This window comes from Typopeltis vanoorti, chromosome 18 (assembly GCF_054136105.1).
Source record: "Typopeltis vanoorti isolate ZY-2024b chromosome 18, IOZ_Tvanoo_1.0, whole genome shotgun sequence".
NCBI classification, from domain to species: Eukaryota; Metazoa; Arthropoda; class Arachnida; order Uropygi; family Thelyphonidae; genus Typopeltis; species Typopeltis vanoorti.
The window spans coordinates 55,650,116-55,664,554 of NC_143566.1; the positions used below are offsets into that span (position 1 = coordinate 55,650,116).

Genomic DNA, 14,439 nt, shown 5'->3' on the forward strand with positions numbered 1-14,439 from the left:
GCAAACTGGCCTTGAGAACTCAACACTACAGGCCATAGGATACACCGGGGCATAAGGCTGACCACCTTATCCTGTAAACGGAGTGAGGTCCGATGATCAATGGACCCTCGACACCGCAAGGTAAAAGAGGGTATAAGGAAGATAATGATGATGATGATGATGGATAACATCATAAAAGCAAATAGCATCAAATCTTTCAAAATTGGAATTCAACTTAGCTTTTTACTTTATGCATTTGAGTTTTTAATGGCACTTGCGGCACAATATTTGAGAACAATTGGAGAGATGCCATTAGGACCAGAAGACTTTTTAGTATCCAAATTTTTTAGTAGTTTCCTGGTTTCTTTTTGTTGATAAACTAAAGAAGGCATACAGTGCTTGGATTCTGGTATGGTGAGGAGATGACTTCCCTTGGTCATTAATGCAGGAGTCTGAGGAAGAGTGAAAGTCAGCTTTATCATTAGGTGAAGTAAGTGGTGCCATCATTTAGTACTTTCAGTTGAACCAGGGCTTGGAAAGTGGATGTGGATTATGGGTTAAATGGGGGATGAAGGCCTTCATAACTGAGAATAATGTCTGTGACTTGTTCACAGCAGGTGTTAGTCAGGTGAGTGGATGCAATAGTCAGACCAAAAAAAAGTGTAGAAATTCCAGAGGCCAGTCCAATTGGTTCCATTGTATTGCCAAGGGATACAAGGTCGGGAGTGGTTAGAGGAGGGGAGACGTACGAGATTGTGGTCTAAGTTGCTGAGAGGAGAGCTGACCTCTATGGTGTATCTGGAAAGAGAATTGGACAAAAAGAGATCCAGAATATTTGGAGAATAAAGCAGGTTATCAGAAATTTGGGTAAGTAGATGTATGATTTGTGTTAAGTTGTTACTTATGGCAAAGATTTCTTCCTTTCATCCAGCTTCATCAGTAGTTTTGGAGGGAGCAAAATTGGATATTTCCATGAGTTTCATAGAAAGGAATGTGAAGAGATCAGAATGGTTATCAGTGTTTGGAGACTGATAAATGCAACAAAAGAATGTTAGTAAATGGGGAAAGGAAACCTTGGGCCAGAGAATGTCAAAAGCAAGGGATTCTAAATTAGCCATTCTCTGACAGGCTATGTCAGATTTCACAAAGGCACAGGTGTCACCCTTGTAGCAAAAAGAATCATTAAGTGTGTAGTTTGAGCAATGTAGATTTGCAATCTGGGTTTCTGTCAGGAATAGGATATCTGGTCTGGAAGACTACAAGTGGTGGTGGTCAGCGTCATTTATGTTTCTGTTAATGCCATGGATGTTAGTAAAGTGAATATGAAAGTGAGTTTTTAGTGAGGAGTTATGGTTTGGTTTGTGTGTTGTGTCTGTTTGTGATGCGACTTTTTTTGATAAAATTGGTTTATGAGGGAGATTCATTTTTGTCACAGTGTTACTGTCATTGTTTGCAGGAGCCATCATAAGTTTATATGTGATTAACTGGAAAAATACAGTGGGGATGTGCAACAAGAGAGACTCTCGGATGTAACTTCCATACAGAGAGAAATCAGTCTCCGTACGATGATGTGGCCTCAACAGCACCCCAACTCCCATATACCACTACTCAAACTCCCTCTTCAGGCACAACCTGGCCGAGTATTTGGCAGAGATTATGCACCAGTTGACCAGGAAGCTTTGTGACTTGTTAATGACAGGTTCAGGCCCATGCACTAACTGGCAGCCAACCTGTGGCACCACCATTTTAACTGATGTACCCTTGAAATGGAGGAGGTTATGGGCCTCTAGTATGTCTGTCATGGATTTAAATCACTCATACTGCATGGAGAAGAGGGGGGGGGGACAAAACCGGAAGCCCTGCTCTAGAGACCAAATATGACATCTGCCATTTCAAACCTCCAAAAAGCTGGGAAGTGGTATTTCACCTGGTGATGAAGAACATCTACCACCTAGTGTCTACTTAGCATTTCCTCCAACTAGGAAGGTATCCTTTTGCAGTGGAAATACTCACTGCAAGTGCCAGAGTCCCTTTTGTGGAAACAGACCACACAGTGGAAAGGCAGGGTTGACTTGACAGGGAGAGGCTATATATTGTGCATCCCTCCTCATTATTCTTGTGAATATGTGTGTATCTAATAAACTTTAAACAGATTATTTAATAAAGCCAGTGCAAGTCTGTAGGATTCTTTGGCGAATGAATGTTAGTCAACCAGGGTGACTAACAAATTCAGTGTGAAAATCAGCAATAAAAAGAAAAAAGCCATGAAAATAGAAAGAAACATGAAAATACCAACTGTGTCCTGAATGGAGTATCAAAAAGAACAAGTAAAATATCTCAGCTGCTTAGGCACAATACTTTTTGTGAATATGGTAAATTAAATGTGGAAATAAACAGAACAAGTAAAGATGATACAGTGGAGAGCTAGATGAATGAATTTATATGGAATGAATATATTTAAATTCAATATAAATATAAATTTATATTGAATAAATTTATATTCATTGAATGACTAAAAATTAATATAAAATATAATGAAATGAATTTATATTTAGAGAGAAATTAGGCAAAATACTCAACTAACAGTATACAAGTCTTCAAACTAATTTTTAACTTGGGGATCTGATAACTGGGTTTAGAAATAAAGCAGCTAATCTAAGACTAGCAGATATCAGCGATCAGAGGAAAATTAGGAGAATCAACAGATAGTATCAATAACAACATCATATTAAAAGTGAATATATGTGGAAGGAACTTGACATTGTTAGCATTAAGGAAAGTGTGGACACATCCAATCTAAGAAGGTATGGTCACTTAAAAAGGATGGTGAGGATAGATTAGCAAAAACAGGCATTTGATGCCAAGAAGGCTGGAAAAGACCAAGATATAGAACTGCTGCAATTAGAAGTGTCCTAGAAGATGTAAACATAAAATCTCATATTAGAACCCTGACAAAAGGTTAATTTGGAAGAAAACTGCAGACAGTAAGTTGTTAATAATAATGTAAACTTAATCATGTAATAATTTCATAGTATCCTGTACTCCTCTTGAAGGTACATATCAGGAATTTGATAATGATAATACAAACAGATATTCAAATAAGTGGTTGCACATATTTTTATGATGGTCAAGTTACATCATATAGGTACATGGCAAAATTTTCATTACATTTCAGCAGAAATAAGACCTTCCAAACAAAAGATCTTTTAATGCAACCAGTGAAGACAATCTCCACAGATTTTCCATAAATCTTTCCTATTTCTATCTCATTTGACAATTATTCACTTAGTTCAACATTCTAAACTTGCCAGCCCATCAGAATCATACTGTTTTCTTCAAACAGTATTCTGATTATAGTTCCACATAAATGGAACATCAAAGGTAGTGTTATTTTATTTAAGGTGTCCTAGTATGGCATGATAATTTGTATCATCAACAAAAACTAAGCTGCAAAAATGCCATGCCATAAAATGTTTTCCCCACACTTCCTATTATTTACATCTGAAACAATACTATCCTGCTGGAAGCAATTTACTGCCTGGTCCAGACTCTTCCAATGAATAAAAACAATGTTACACAAGACTCTCACTAGAGGAAGCTTTTGTAACTCTTCCAGACCATGTTCTTTGTATAAGCAAACATGTAGCTACAAATGAATATTACCATTCATGAATATTGATTTGTAGTTTGAAGCCCATCGAAGGAACTGAATGTAATAGCTGAATATTATGCAACTAAATGTGGCAGATCAATGTTCAGCTGCATGCCACAGATAAATGGTACACAATTCACAGTATACAGCATAATACCGGTTTTTCTATCTAGTGCATGCCTGCAGCAGATTTGCATAAAACTGCATTTCATAATATCTAAATAAGCCTATTTATGTGAAAATACATAGCTGGCTCATTTGGTTAAACATTTGTATGGTCTGTAGGTAGCTTTCGGTTTTAGTAATACAAAGAGTTTATTAAAAACAAACAAATTAAAGCCTGACCAGTTTCGTGCATCGTAAGATTTACATCATCAGGGGTAATGGTACATACAAATTTTACAACAAAAGCCTATTAACAATTAATTACACATATTAGATGTTTTTTTATAACTTCACAACTGTTAAATTGATAAACCAGAATAAAGGATACATTTGTTAATGTGTGTTGGAACACTGCTAGTTGTTGCTATCACATTCTGTCGTATCACGTGTGCTATATCCTAGGTCCATGGCAGTTAAATTTTTGATGAAAGCACACCAAACTTAATGTAAAATTAAGTCCTGATTTTTATGGCATTGTGTAAGGATCCTAAGCATTTGTGAGGCTTCTTTAAAGTTTCTTGTGAAACAAGTTATTATCAATATATGACATTTTTGTCTGTTGTCAGAGTACTTGATAGCCAGTAGTGGTTCTGTGGAATGCCAGACTGATTTATGCTGTCTTCTTTTTTCAATGTCTTTTATGTGTTCTGACATGCAGATCTCTCCTGCCCTTCCTGTGTGGCCTACATAACAAATGCCACAAGAGCAGTGATCTCATAGACACCTTGTTTTTTATTAGGTGATTTGGAGGTTTTGGTGAATATAGGAATCTAGATATTTTTTTGTAAAGGTAAAAAAGCCACTTTTATGTTGAACACTCAGAGCAACGCAGCCACTTTGTCCATGACATTTTTGATGTAAGGCAGCATGATTGCATTTTTGAAATCTTGTTTAAGTAAAGAAGCTGCAGGAGATGAATTAAGAATTTTTTTGATCATCTTGGGTTCAAAACCATTAAGTGCGAGGTTCTGTGTCAGGTAGTGCAGTTCTTCAATTCTTTTAATTGGTGTGCTAGATATATTGTATGGCTTGTCTCGTAAAGTTTTAATTATGTCTATCTTTTGCAATGGATGATGGTGTGAAGCGGCATTTAAAAATCTTCCTGTTGTGGTAAGTTTTCTGTATACAGAGAAGGATAGCCTTTTTTCTCTCTTTGTTTGCTTCAATAAGGATATCAAGGAAAGGTAATTTTTTGTGTTGTTCTAGTTCAAAATCATTTGTATCAATCAAACAGAATCATTTGTAAAGAATAGTTTGCATTTCATTGAAAAGGTAAAAGATACAAATATAGAACCTTCAGACATCTGAACAAGTTTTGATATAGTCAGCCTCTTCACTAATGTACCCAGAAATGACACAGTGGATCTACTTGAAAATCTTTTCCTACGAGACACTGTAGGACTATTCAAACATTGCATGGAAAACATCCTTTTCATTTTTCAAGACTAATATTGGAAACAAAAAGAACGAATTGCCATGGGTCCATGGCCCCACCCTCTCTCCGACCCTACCAAGCCTGTTTATGGAAAATTTCAAAACTAATGCATTAAAAACCTATCAGAAAAAACCAAAAGTTTGGCTACGTTATGTCGATGATATTTTTGTCATTTGGTCGGGAACAGTGGAAGCTAATTTCTTTCAAAAGACCATCTGAACAACTTGCACCCCAATATAAAATTTACTATCGAACTAGAACAACACAAAAAATTACCTTTCCTTGATATCCTTATTGAAGCAAACAAAGAGAGAAAAAAGGCTATCCTTCTCTGTATACAGAAAATCTACCACAATAGGAAGATTTTTAAATGCCACTTCACACCACCATCCATTGCAAAAGATAGGCATAATTAAAACTTTACGAGACAAGGCATACAATATATCTAGCGCACCAATTAAAAGAAATGAAGAACTGCACTACCTGACACAGAATCTCGCACTTAATGAATTTGAACCCAAGATGATCAAAAAAATTCTTAATTCATCTCCTGCAATTCCCTTATTTAAACAAGATTTCAAAAATGCAATCACGCTGCCTTACATCAAAAATGTTATGGACAAAGTGGCTGCGTTGCTCTGTGAGTTCAACATAAAAGTGCCTTTTTTACCTTTACAAAAAATATCTAGATTCCTATATTCACCAAAACCTCCACATCACCTGATAAAAAACAAGGTGTCTATGAGATCCACTGCTCTTGTGGCATTTGTTATGTAGGCCACACAGGAAGGGCAGGAGAGATCTGCATGTCAGAACACATAAAAGACATTGAAAAAAGAAGACAGCATAAAATCAGTCTGGCATTCCACAGAACCACAACTGGCAATCAAGTACTCTGACAACAGACAAAAATGTCATATACTGATAATAACTTGTTTCACAAGAAAATTTAAAGAAGCCTCACAAATGCTCAGATCCCTACACAATGCAATAAAAATCAAGGCTTAATTTTACATCAAGTGTGGTCTGCTTTCATCAAAAATTTAACTGCCATGGAACTAGGATATAGCACACGTGATACGACAGAATGTGATAGCAACAACTAGCAATGTTCCAACACATACAGTAACAAATGTATCATTTGTATTCTAGCTTATCAATTTAACAGTTGTGAAGTTATAAAAGACATCTAATGTGTGTAATTAACTGTTAATAGGCTTTTGTTGTGTAAAATTTTTTTTTATGTACCATTACCCCTGATGATGTAAGTCTTATAATGAATGAAGCTTGTCGAGTTTTACTTTGTGTATTTTTAATAAATTCTTTATATTATTATTTTATATTTATATTATGGTCTCTTCCCCAGGGGCACATCTAGGTGTGCACAGGAACTGGCAACCTGGGTTACCCGAGCTGAAGATAAAGAGTCATGGCTTTATAACCATTACACCTGGTTGGAAGGAAATGTCCAACCCACCAAGCTGCATGGAAGGCAATGGAGAACCACCATTCATACTTTTTCTCCAAGTAATGATGAAAAAGTCAAGATGGAAGAACGAATTATGCTCAAAAACAGATGGGACCCCTGGGTCTGATCTCGTGTAATATGCTACCAGGGAGGGTGTTTGTAGATCTCTGTTGGTGTCCCAGGAGGATAAGATCTCAAATGACACTGCAGGATCAAAGCCTCCTGGAAGTTCTCAAGTAAAATACAAATATGGGCACCTGGAATGTTAACTCAATGTATCAAGCAGGGAAAATGGCCAATGTGATCAAAGAAATGAAAAGAATGAAGATATCAATTCTTGGAATATCAGAGGTTAGATGGAAAGGAGATATAAGAACAGATGATGGATTTAGATTTATTTACTCAGGAGGAGAAGAACATCAGACATGAAAAGGGGGTGTTGGAATAATGATGGATAAAAGGATAGCCGATATGGTGGAGAGATATTGGCAGAGATCTGAAAGCATGATTGCTTTGAAAATAAAGGCCAAACTTAGAAATATCCCTATAATTCAAATATACTTCCCTACAACAGATCATATAGATGAAGAAGTCAAAGAGATCTATCAACAAATACAGGAATGTTTACATTTAAAAAATAACATTGATATACATAGTAATGAGAGATATGAATGCAAAGATAAGGAAAGGGAGAAAGGATGGTCTGGTGGGCCCTTGGGGCTTGTGAGAAAGAAATGAAAAGGGGGAGACAGACTGGTGGAGTGTTGCAGAAGACATGAATTGATAGTGACTAACACCTGATTGTAATAATACGAGAGAAGACTGTATACTTGGAGAGCAACTAAATAGAGAAGTGAAGAAATGAGAAATCAGACTGATTACATAGCAATTAACTCAAGATATAGAAATGTAATAAAAAATGCAAAAACTTATTCTTAAGTATAGATGATATTATACTTAAGAATAGTGACCATAAACTGCTCGTGTTTAAAGTAAAAATCAGATTAAAATGAACAAAGAAAGAATTGCAACTGGAAAAATAAGAATTGATGGACTAAAAATAAAGATATCAGAGAGAAATATCAAGCTGAACTAGCAAATAAGATCAGCAATATTGATACTGATAGACTCCTAGAAGTAATCTGGACTGATCTAAGAGAGAAAATCAAGGAATGTGCTAAAGCAGTGTTTCTCAACCTTTGGTCCGCAGACCACAGGTGGTCTGCGCCGATGGGACAGGTGGTCCACAGGCAGACTTAAATTAATTAAATAAATATTTTTTTTTAATTATCCAAACAAATTAAAATTGAATAAGTAAGTAAAAATTATTGAAATCAAACGGAGACTTAAAAAAACAACAAATACCATCAGAAGGTTCAAAGGCAGAAGCAATAAAACTATATTGTTGTTCACTTCACCCCTCTTTTATTACTCGTCATTCTGGCACTACAATAATTTGTAGCAGCAGAATGACAAATAATAAGAGGGGGGAAGTGAACCACAGTATAGTTTTATTGCTTCCACCTTCCCTTGCTGTTTTGTCAGATTTGAAGTGAACATGTGTTATCCACATTTCAACCAATTGCTTGTTGTTTGTTGATTTTTATTATTGAAGGTTTTCCTCCTTCAACCAAGGCTCAATATACCTTCAGAAGCGAAGTGCTAAGTGATACTTGGACAAAGTGTGTTGTCAGTTAACCCCAGTATTTATATATTTTTTAGAAACGTTTTTTAATAATGGAAAAGTGGCTTAGAACTAGGACTTTGAAACGAAGAGGAAATGAAACAGGTGATGCTAACGTTAATTGCGATACACTTGTTGTAACAGCGAGTAAATATGATACTATTGAAGTAGAAGAAACAAGCAGTTCAAAGAAAATATACAGTAAGAAATATAACAATTCATATTTGGAAATCGGGTTTACTTGGTGTGGAGATGAAAGTGAACAGAAACCTCAATGTGTTATGAAATGTTGTCGAACGAGTGCATGAAAAAACCTACAAAACTCCGACATTTAGAAACTAAACATTGTGATGTGAAAAATAAGCAAATTGAAAAAAAACAAGCCAATTTCTGTGACGCTTAGCGACATTAAATCATTGGAAAGATGTAGTTTCTGCCATAGGTTCGATTAATAGCAAGGCACTGGAAGCATCTATCTTTTAAGTTTGTGCATAGCGAAAACAGGGAAACCTCATTCTATCAGGGAAAATTTATTACTTCCAGCTATAAAAGATGTGGTAAAAACTATGTTTGGAAACAAGTTACCAAAAGATGTGGATTTGACTCCTCTTTCAATGACACTGTAGGTCGCAGATTTAATATGGCAGGTGATGTAAAATCTCGCTGACAACCCCATTCATTTGCCCCACGGCAAATCGGAAACTGATACCTTTATTTGTTTAATAAAAATTAAAACTTTGTTCAGGGTTGATACACTTTTAATTGTTTACTTCCAACTTAATTATGTTTCCATATGTATTTGTAAATGTTTATGTGTATGTAAAATGTATATGTTGTACATGTAAATGTTGGTAATCCCCACATACATTTAAAAAAAAATTACATAACTTAGTGGTCTGTAGAATTGTTTTCGGCATTTTACTGGTCCTTGGGCTTAGAAAGGTTGAGAAACGCTGTGCTAAAGTGCTTCTGGGTCAGGCAGAGAGGAGAGGAAGGAAGCCCTGGATTACTGAGGGTGATAGAAAGAAGAAAATGGAAGAATAAGAACAATAACGAAGCCAAAATCAGATATAAAGAGATTATCAATAAACAAATAAAATTCTGGCTATAAAGGCAAAGGAAGACTGGCTCAATCAGGTCTGCAAGGAAATAGAGGAAAATGGTACAGCAAAGGATATGAGAAAGGTCTATGAAGGCTTGAACTTGATTTCAGGGAAGAAGAGAAAGACAAAAAGCAGTGCTTTGAAGAATGAAAGAGGAAAAAGTTTGTTGGAAAAAAATTAAAAAATGATAAGGTGGAAGAAGTATGTAACAGGACTTTATGGAGATGAAGATGAAAGTGATCAGATAGAAAATGATGATACCCCAGAAATTAAGGAAACCAAAGCAGCCATTAAAAGAATAAAGGATAGGAAAGTTCCGGGACTGGATGATATTCAAGGAGAGCTGCTGAAGGCACCGGGAAAGGAAGGAATAAAACAAACTTCTATCCATCAGCTTTAACAGAAATCTGGAGGAGGTCAGAATACCTAAAGACTTCATAAGATCTATTTTTATCCTATTATCCTATTCCCAAGACTACAGGAACGATGGATTGCAATAAGCACAGAACCATCAGCTTGATTAGCCACACTGCAAAAGTCGTTCTTGATTAGCCATGTTACAATAAAGAATGGAACAGATGATAGAGAGAGAATTAAATGAAGCACAGTTTGATTTCAGGAGAAACAGGGGAACCAGGGAAGCTATCACAACACTATGGATATTGAGGGAAATAATGATCGAGTGCAATAAAGATTTATCAGTCTGTTTTATTTGATATTTTGCATAAAATAGGAATAGGAATAATTATGAGATGTCCATTTATCAGACTGTTGTTCAGCATATATAAAACTCTAGAAGCCAGGGTTAGATTTGAAGAAGAGGATACTGAATGGATCCCCATAAGAAAGGGTGTGGGAAGTCCCCACTCCTTTTCAATGTCTCCAGGGAATGGATGAAGAGGGAGACCTTGGAAGATCTGATAAATGGACATCTCATAATTATTATAAGATATGCAGATGATATTATACTTATGAGTGAACCAAGAGGAAGGCTTGCAAAGAATTTTGAACAGACTGAACAGAGTTGGAAACGAGAGATATAAAATGAAAATAAATGTTCAGAAGACTTTTGTCTTCAGAACGTGAAGTCTTCAAAAAGATGGGATGGAAATCACTTTGAATGGGAAAAGAATAGAGAATGTAAAAAGTTTTGAATACTCTGGGAGTTGGATAACAGATGAAAATAGATCTAATTATGAAATTAAGAACAGAATTAAAAAAAGCAAAAGCAGCATTTTTCCAAATATACCACAATTTAGGAAACAGAAATCTGAACAAACAGTTAAAAGTAAGAATCCTCAAGAAAATGATCTGGAGCATGGGGACATATGGATGTGAGTCCTGGACGATCAACAAGGAGATTAGTGACCTATTGAATGCATTTGAAATGTGGTGCTTGAGAAAATGGATTGTATCAGTTGGACTGAAAGAGTGAGCAATGAAGATTCAAGATGAAAAGAGACTATATGGCTAGTATCCAAAGAAGAAAATCACATTTGCAGGACATTTGATGAGAGGTTCTTCTGGAGAGCTCTCCAGAATAGTATTGCAGGGGATGGTAGAGGAAGGAAGACCCCGACTGCAATGGAAAGGCAACATCAAAGACTGGATAGGCAAGAATAGTATGGCAACATCAAAGACTGGATAGGCAAGAATAGTATTGCAGGGGATGGTGGAGGAAGGAAGACCCCGACTGCAATGGAAAGGCAACATCAAAGACTGGATAGGCAAGAGTCTTACCAAAGCAAGAGATAGAGAGGCATGGAAGCAGATTGTTCATCAGCTGCAACCCTCTTAAAAGAGGAGGCCACAGGATTAGATTAGATTAGATTATGGTCTCAATACCGAAAACTACCTACAAAACTGCTTAACCACAAAAACCTACATGTACATTTGTATGGTCTATTGCCTTCCACATGTATTCTTATGTTCAGTATAAATGGTCTTTAAGAAGATGTGTTTCCCAAATTTTTTCACACTTAGAATGCTTAGAAGGAAGTTTACACTTATGTTCAAGATGAATAAATAACCCTCCATTAAGAACATAAACAGTAACAAGACTGAAGGCATCAATTATCTCTAGCAGTGTTCCCCAAAGTGTGTAGTATATGTACCCCCTAGGTGTATGCAAAAGGTCTTTAGTGGTATAACACACTTTTTATTATTATTATTTATTTAATTTATTTATTTTGCTTTTATATTTTATTCAATAATGAAATGCTGCAAGTCTATTGTATAATTAATTTTTTAATAACTAAAAAAATCTAAAGAAAGGTTGAAGGCACAATCACATTCCAACCATATGGTTCAAACTGCTTGTATTAAAAGTTAAATTCAAATAGTTTAAACTATGCAGTCAGAACCCTCCGTTAAATTTCCAAATCATTCGCATATAACACACTTTTTTATTATTATTATTTATTTAGCTTTTATATTTTATTCAATAATGAAATGCTGCAAGTCTATTGTTTAATTAATTTTTTAATAACTAAAATATCTAAAGAAAGGTTGAAGGCACAATCACATTCCAACCATATGGTTCAAACTGCTTGTATTAAAAGTTAAATTCAAATAGTTTAAACTATGCAGTCAGATACCTCTGTTAAATTTCCAAATCATTCGCATCTTAAATTGTAACACTGTCAAGGAATGTTTCACCACCAATGCATGCATCTACTGGGTTTTCTATGTGTGAAGGAGAAACTATCTCCTTTACACAGAGTGCCATCTATGGCTAAAAATAATAAATAAGTAGTTGAACATTAAAGCACTGCACTGTAGAAAATTAACATCTGTGCTAACACCAAAGACAATCACCATGACTGATGAATTTAAAACTTTCACCCGCATCCATCATACTAGATGAATGGATGAGAGAGGGATAGTTATCATGAAGGATCAACTCCATATTTTGTGAAGTCCTAAATTTCTTTGTGTGTGTGTGGGGGGGGGTGACTAGAAATTTTATCGACAAAAAAAAAAAAGGAACATTTTCTTCTCAGTGTGCATATGTACATTTCACATTTAAGGTAGAAAAATAAGAATAATTTATAGATACAAAAACATATTTATTAAATCTTTTACATAAATTAAAGATACCACAAAATTAATGTATTTTTCAGACCATAAGACACATCTTTTTATGTAGAGAAATTGACTTAGAATTGGAGTCGTCTAATGGTCTGAAGGTAGGTGATACCGGGTAAGTCTTGGATTCCCATGTTTTCGATGCAAGTCAAACACGTGCCTCACTGCATATGTGGAAATCCCTGATTTACATACGAAAACTTTACCAGCATCAATAATAGTTAGTGGGTGAGTGAATGCAGAGTTTTGAACAGACAAGACGATTATTAAGTCTTTTTAAGAAATGCAGCATAAGTAACACGATGGATGGTACTGAAGATGACTTAGTTTTTGAAGAAAGTGATAACAATACTTCAGACGAACTGAATGCTGCTGGTATAAGTTATAGTAATAATAAATGAAATTTAAGGTTTGTGAATATTTTTATATAATAATATTTTTTTTCTAAAAATTGTCTCATAAATTTGGAATGCGTGTTATCGTCCGAAAAATACAGTATATACTTGGTTTAATCCTTTATTCAAGTGTAAGCAAACAAAGTTTAATAATAATAAATGAAATTTAAGGTTTGTGAATATTTTTATATAATAATATTTTTTTTCCTAAAAATTGTCTCATAAATTTGGGATGCGTGTTATCGTCCAAAAAATACAGTATATACTTGGTTTATTCCTTTATCCAAGTGTAAGCAAACAAAGTTTGTGCCTGAAGTATTTTCAGGACTGGGGCAACTAGTATATAAAAGCTAATGACTTCACGTCATTTGCCTTAGTATCCCATAATGCAAAACACATACCCTCAATCATGAAAGTTTATTTTTCACTTGGTTAGAATATAATAAATTTAGTTTAATCCTTTATCCAAGTGTGAGCAAACAAAGTTTGTACCTGAAGGTATCTTCAGGACTGGGGTGAGGTGGTACAACACCAGAGCGACTCCTTGCAAAGGTGGAGCAAGCTACCAACACTCCTAACTCAGTATCTCCCATAATGCAAAACACATCTCCTTGCGGATATGTCTAATGTTATGCATTAAGGGAAGGGCCACTACCCAGACTAGTTTCGACCTTTATTGAGGTCTCTTCAGTGGGAGCCAGGCCCAAGTGGAGATACCAGCCAGAAGCATTAGCAAGGTCATCTCTATCTATAGGAGTTGCCAAATGGTGTGCCACCTTTTTAATAAATTACTCTGGATTTAGAGAAAGATGTTGAAAGTTTATTTTTCACTTGGTTAGAATATAATAAATTTAGTTTAATCCTTTATCCAAGTGTGAGCAAACAAAGTTTGTATCAGATACTGAGATAGGAGTGATGTAACTTACTCCACCTTTGCAAGGAGTTGCCTGGTGTGGTACCACCTCACCCCAGTCCTGAAGATACTTTCAGGTGCAAACTTTGTTTGCTCACACTTGGATAAAGGATTAAACTAAATTTATTATACTCAATCATGAAAATACTTCTGGTGCAAACTTTGTTTGCTTACACTTGGATAAAAGATTAAACCCAGTATATAATTTTTGGTATATATTTAATTTATAGTATAACCAAGTGGGAAAACTTCCAACAACTATCTCTAATTCAAAGTATTTTAATAATAAGGTGTGACACCTTTTGGCCACTCATATATGAAAGTATGACTTCTACATTACTTCAACCTTATCACCTCTGGGTGTGGCTCCCACTGATAAAGGTTGAAACTGGACTGAGTAGTGATCCTTCCCATAATGGGATACTAAGGCAAGTGATATGAAGTCATTAGCTTTTATATACGAGTTGCCCCAGTCCTGAAATACTTCAGGTGCAAACTTTGTTTGCTTACACCTGGATAAAGGATTAAACCAAGTATATCATTTCTCGGTATATTTAA

General features: G+C 35.4%; 1 protein-coding gene across 2 annotated transcripts in view; it reads right to left on the bottom strand.

The window, feature by feature from the left end:
- LOC150096679 (U11/U12 small nuclear ribonucleoprotein 35 kDa protein-like) overlaps window positions 1-14,439 on the bottom strand; it is a 52,102-nt gene that overhangs the window by 15,375 nt on the left and 22,288 nt on the right. The window lies entirely within an intron of this gene.